The sequence below is a fragment of the Eptatretus burgeri genome, chromosome 1, assembly GCF_056783735.1.
Source record: "Eptatretus burgeri isolate ZD-2024b chromosome 1, Ebu_testis_v1, whole genome shotgun sequence".
Taxonomy (NCBI): Eukaryota; Metazoa; Chordata; class Myxini; order Myxiniformes; family Myxinidae; genus Eptatretus; species Eptatretus burgeri.
In genome coordinates this window covers 132,540,021-132,546,020 of record NC_140961.1, presented here as the reverse complement: position 1 = coordinate 132,546,020, position 6,000 = coordinate 132,540,021, and positions in this window count along the sequence as shown.

Genomic DNA, 6,000 nt, shown 5'->3' with positions numbered 1-6,000 from the left:
CTCCTCCCGCGGGACTCTTCACGAACTCTGCCCACGGGACTCAGAATGTGACTCCCACGAACTCAGCCCTACCACGGGACTCCCACGGGAATCTTTTTGAACAAAGATGTCCTCTTTATCCTTTGCACCCCCTCTCCCGCACCCGGCATGACTCATGCCCTCGTGATCCACCCCCGCTCACCCACGGGTGGGAGGGAGTTGTTGACGTCACGGGATGGCAGGGTTCTTCTTCCTCTTTGCAGAAGAGGGGGAAGGATGTCTCCATTGTTTCGCTCCCTAACTATTAAATCGATCCGCAGTGCATCTAATCGATCTCTGAACATTTAAACAATGGAAGGTGAGCTATCTAGAGAACATGCACTTATCGACATAGCTGACAAAGGGAACCTGTATGTTGTTTGCGATTGAATTCCAAATTCGTAACAATATTTTTTATTCACATATACATATTGTTACGGTTGAGGAAATTCACAGAACACCATTCAGGTTCCCCAGAGGTCAGTTATTTCAGTAAGTGTGTGTTCCAGGTTAGACTTCCCCACCAATGTATAACGGGATTTGTTTGTGTGCCGGGCTGTGCATCTTTGAGGTAGTGTTATTCTTTTCTATCTTTATTTTAACAACAACAACAACAAAAACAACGACAACCCACGGCCGCGTTTTACGGTGATCTCCAACACGGCGGCGTTTTGACGATGATCTCAAACATGGCCGCGTTTGACGGCAAGATCGGATCAAAACGGCGTTACCCTCTGAAAGAGCTGACCAATCGAAAGCGAGAGAGGCGGAGCCAGCCAGAGGTGAAGGGCCGAAGGTAAAAGAGCGAGCACCCCCAGACCCGATAAGGAGCCGTGCTGGAACACCGAGAAGCTTGAGTTGGGCTGGACTGTTGGAGAGAGTCTGGAGTCTGGAGTCCCGAGTGTTGGAGTCCAGAGAGTTGGGGGGAGCGCTTGAGTTGGGCGCTGGACTTCGTGGCTTGCAGTCGGCGGTGGGAGTGGAGAGACGCCCCATTGGGAGCTGGAGAGTTCGGAGTTTGGGCAGTTAATTCGCTGGTGGTTCGCCAGCGCAACCAGGAGGCTTGAGTCGAGACCCATTCACTCCTCCAGTGCGTCGTCGGCTAGACCAGGCCACAGTGGAGGCCGGACGACCAAGGGAGTCAGTCGGAGCTCGGGGGTCCGGGCAAAGACACCGAGGGTCGCCGAACCAGGACCCAGCGAGTCACCACGAGGGTGGCCAGGTAGCCCGCCCGGTCTCTCGGAGCCCCTTCAGTCATCCCAGCTCTGAGCAATCATAAAGGCTCACGAGCCCGGTTCTTTCTTTCTGGGGTTTTGAATGAAAGTCTGTGGCGCCTTGTCTACCTAAGTCGAACTGATTAAGTGCATGATTGTGTACATGATAAATAGACATCGGCTGTAGGTTTTTGCTCATGTCCTGTCCCATTTCCCCATTCATTGCATATGTGCATTTAAAATAAATGTCCCCATTTTTGAATGTTAACCTGCTCCTTGTGTCAATTTCTGCCATTGACTGCCATGATGCGTTCGGAATATTAGCTGGTTGATTATAAGCCGATAAAACGTCCGTCTGGTCCGACGGGACTTGGCGATATAAAACCGCTCGGCAATCACATATGGAACGAGCTGCTTCAGCGGCTTGTTTTCGTGCAGGCCCCATCAAGGTATAAACTCCCGGCATTTCTGTCAGCGCGAATAGTTAGGTATATCGACAATCCAGCAATTGACCCTGTAGCGCGTGGACAGAAGAGTTGGCTGGTTACCTTCGCATTCTGCGAAAGGTTATGTATTGGTCGCTGTATATTTATGTGTGTGTGTGTGTGTGTGTGTGTGTGTGTGTGTGTGTGTGTGTGTGTGTGTGTGTGTGTGTGTGTGCGTGCGTGCGTGCGTGCGTGCGTGCGTGCGTGCGTGCGTGCGTGCGTGCGTGCGTGCGTGTGTGTTATTCGCATAACTCAGAAAGTATTAAACCAAATCGCTTGAAATTTGGTGGGATGATGGGTTATTATCCAAGGAACATTTGATTAGATTTTGGGAGCGATCGGGTCAAAGGTCAAGGTCACGGAAAGGTCAAATTCGTATTTTTACCATAGCGCGGTCAATTTTGATCTAATTGGCATGCAACCGATGCCAAAATGTTCAGAATTCATTGCCCAATCTTGTGATGGGCGACATGACACAATTATGTCATTACCCTTGTTAGCGGTTGGGGGTCAAAGGTCAGTGGGGTCACGACCTTTCAAAATATGCGGTTTTTGTCATAACACGGTCAAACAAATCAAAACCGATTTGCATAAAACCAACACCAAAATGTTCCCTGTTCTTTTCCGCACACTCTCGTGCCAGGTACAAACTAGAATGGGCACTCGCTAGAGTGCATACCTTCGCCTCCGCTACTTTTTACCTTCGCATTCTGCGAAAGGTTATGTTTTGGTCGCTGTGTATTTATTTATTTGTGAATATGTGTGTTTGTTTGTTATTCGCATAACTCAGAAAGGATGAAACCGAATTGCATGAAATTTGATGGGATGATTCGCGAGTATCCAAGGACGATTTGATTAGATTTTGGGAGCGATCGGGTCAAAGGTCAAGGTCATGAAAAGGTCAAAAACACACTTTTGAGCATAACTTCCTTCATAATAGAGCTATTGACATGCAACCACCGCCATATTGTTGCATGACGAAATACCTTTCGGGTGCCTCGTGTCGGATTTGACGTGACGTCATCGGAAGTGCGTCAAAATGACGTCACAAGATGACGTAAATTTTCAATTTTCGACCACATCAGTTTTGATCATACCGTTTTGTAGAACTTACCTTAAGAACATCACACACCAAATTTGACATCGATTGGACTGACCATTACAACGTCATTGACGTTTGAACATGACGTTTTTCAATTGTGGCTAAAATGTCCTGATATTTTACATTCAAATATCTATGTAATTTATCAAGGAAAGTCTCCCAATTCCAGGTATTAGGATCAGTACCAAAATATCTGTTTATTGATGTACAGGTTTTGCCAATTAACACTGTAGTCAAGGTCAAGGTCACACACAAGGTCAAAATATACTTGTAGGCATAACTTCAGATCTAATAGAGCTATTGACATGAAACCAACGTTAAAACGTTCAGTGAACTAAGAGCTTTCAGAATGATTGTCTCCGATTGGACGTGACGTCACCGGAAGGGGGTCAAAATGACGTCAAAAGATGACGTCATTTTTCAACTTTTTAATTTTTCATTCTTTATCATTCCATTTTATTGGACTGCCCTCAAGGAGGTCACACACCAAATTTGACATCAATCGGACTGACGGTTGTGACGTCATGGACGTTTTAAAGAGACATTTTTCAAATGTGCCAGGAAAAAAAGTTGCGGCGGCGAAGGTATGCGCTCTACCGAGTGCCCGTTCTAGTTTTATGGTGTGTTAAAAACACCCGTAGCTGGGTTTCGGCGTTGATCCGGAAGCTGCGACTAGATTGCCACGTTCGGTGGGCGCGTGCGGCCGCAATTGGGAAAAAGGCGGTCGTCCGCACGCCGGACGGGCGGAAATCTACAACAATATATACGGATATATATGCATATACAATATACATATATATATGCATGTACATATACATATACATACACAGTATATGTATATATTTGATGCGTTGATGCGACAAAAACTTTGAGAATTTTATTAGTTTTAAAAAAAAACGATAATCACAGTTTTGCATATTTGGTAATCCACAGGGGACTGAACCAAAAGCCAGGATTTGGGTGGGTTGGAGGGAGGTGGGGGTGGGGGGGTGAGAGACGGCAACCATAAGCTGAATTTAATAACATAGATGTATTTAATAAACACAAAAATATCAAAACATTTGAAACATTCAGCATTTTCTTGCTTAAAAAAATAATTTTTTTTAAAATGTTGAAGCATCGAGGGATTAAATCTGAAAAAACAACCAAACAAGGTCAGAATGATACTACATTATGATGCCACAATCCTCATGGATTACCATCACATGAGCTTGTGACATCGTTTCATCACAATCCTACAACAAAAGTAAAATGTCAAATGTACCATAAGCATAATTTAGCATGAGTGTTTGTTTTTTTTTTATTTTAAACCTCGGATCAATTCAATTTTTATGAAGCAATGAATCACCAGATGACGGCAGGATAGTCGAGAGGTATGCATGCTCGCTCTAAGCTGTCTCACCTGAGTTCGAATCCCGACCCAACTATAAACTGTCATCCCGGTGTTTTACAAGCAGGGCGATATATCAATGTGTGTGCCGTCTCTCAGATGGACATTAAACTGGGTGTCACATCTGCCAGAACCCCCCCTCCTCCTTCTTCCTCTCTCTCCTCCAACCCCTCTCTCCCTCCCCTATCTCCTCTCCCCCTTAATATTCACATCAGCAAAGCGACGGGTTTTATTTGCTCTATGAAACAATAATAACTCAAGAAAATAAACTTTATTTTATGTCCTTAATACTTTTTATTCATGAAACTAAATAGCACAAAAACAATGCACAAACATTCAGTGAAGTGTACAGTTTGGACTAATTTTAAAATTGAAGTCTCAAACCATATTTTCCCATTACCCCCCAAGTTTGTGGATTTGTGGTTCACTGGGATTTTCCTGAATGTAATCCCCACGAAAGGCAAAGCCCTCTTGTACAGTGGTGAGAAAAAGTTTATGAACCCTTTACAATTTTCTGTATTTCTGCATAAATTTGACCTGAAACATGATCAGATCTTCATCCAAGTCCTAATGATAGATAAAGAAAACCTGATTGAACAAATAGCATACAAAAAAAACAAATCTACCTTTTCATTTATTTATTGAGCAAAATGATCCAACATTCAATTTCTTTGTCGGAAATTGAATGTGAACCTTCATTCAGGAACTGGTGGCTCCCCTTTGAGCAGGATTAACTTCAACCAAACGTTTCCTGTAACTCTTGATCAGTCTGCACATCAGCTTGGACGAATTTTGGCCCATTCCTCCTTGCAGAACTGCTTCAACTCAGAGTTATTTGTGGGCTTTCTTGCATGAACTACTCCCTTCAGGTTCTGCCACAACATTTCAATTGGGTTCACGTCTGGATTTTCACTTGGCCTTTCCAAAACGCAAAATCTCTTCTCCTTCAGCCATTCTGTTGTAGATTTACTTGTGTGTTTAGGATCGTTATCTTGCTACATAACCCACTTTCTGTTAAACTTCAGCTCACAGACAGATGCCCTGGCATTCTCCTATAGAATTATCTGGTGCAATCCAAAATTCATGGTTCTGTCAATGATGGCAAGCCGTCTGGGTCCTGAAGTTGCAATGCAGCTCCAAACCATGATACTCCCACCACTATGCTTCACATTTCGGATGAGGTTCTTATGTTTGAATGCAGTGTTTGGTTTTCACCAAACATTTAAGCCAAAAAGTTCCACTTTTGACTCATCTGTCCACAGAACATTCTTCCTTCTGGATCATCAAGGTGGTCTTTGGCAAACTTGAGATGGTTTCCTCATCCTTGCTATTGTTATTCAGTGTTTTCCTGATGTGGACTCATGAACACTAACAGCCAAGGCAAGAGAGGTCGGCAGATCCTGAGACATTACCCTGGGGTTCTTTTTGACCTCGTGGATTCTTACGCCTTGCTCTTGGAGTGATTTTTGTTGGATGACCGCTCCTGGAAAGAGTAACTACGGTGTTGAATTCATTCCATTTGTACACTCTCTGCCTTGCAGTGGATGGTGGAGCCCAACATCTTTAGAAATGGTTTTGTAACCCTTTCCAGACCGATGAGCATCAACAACTCTTTTTTTCTGAGGTCCTCAGAAATCTCTTTGATCAGGGCGTGACTCGCTTCCACAAACCTGTGGTGAAGATCAGACTGAAGGTGACGAACAAAGTTTATGTTTTTCTTGTAGGGCAGGACCACCCAAACTCACTCCTGATTGTCATCCCACTCATTGAAAGACTTGCCTGCAATTACCACCC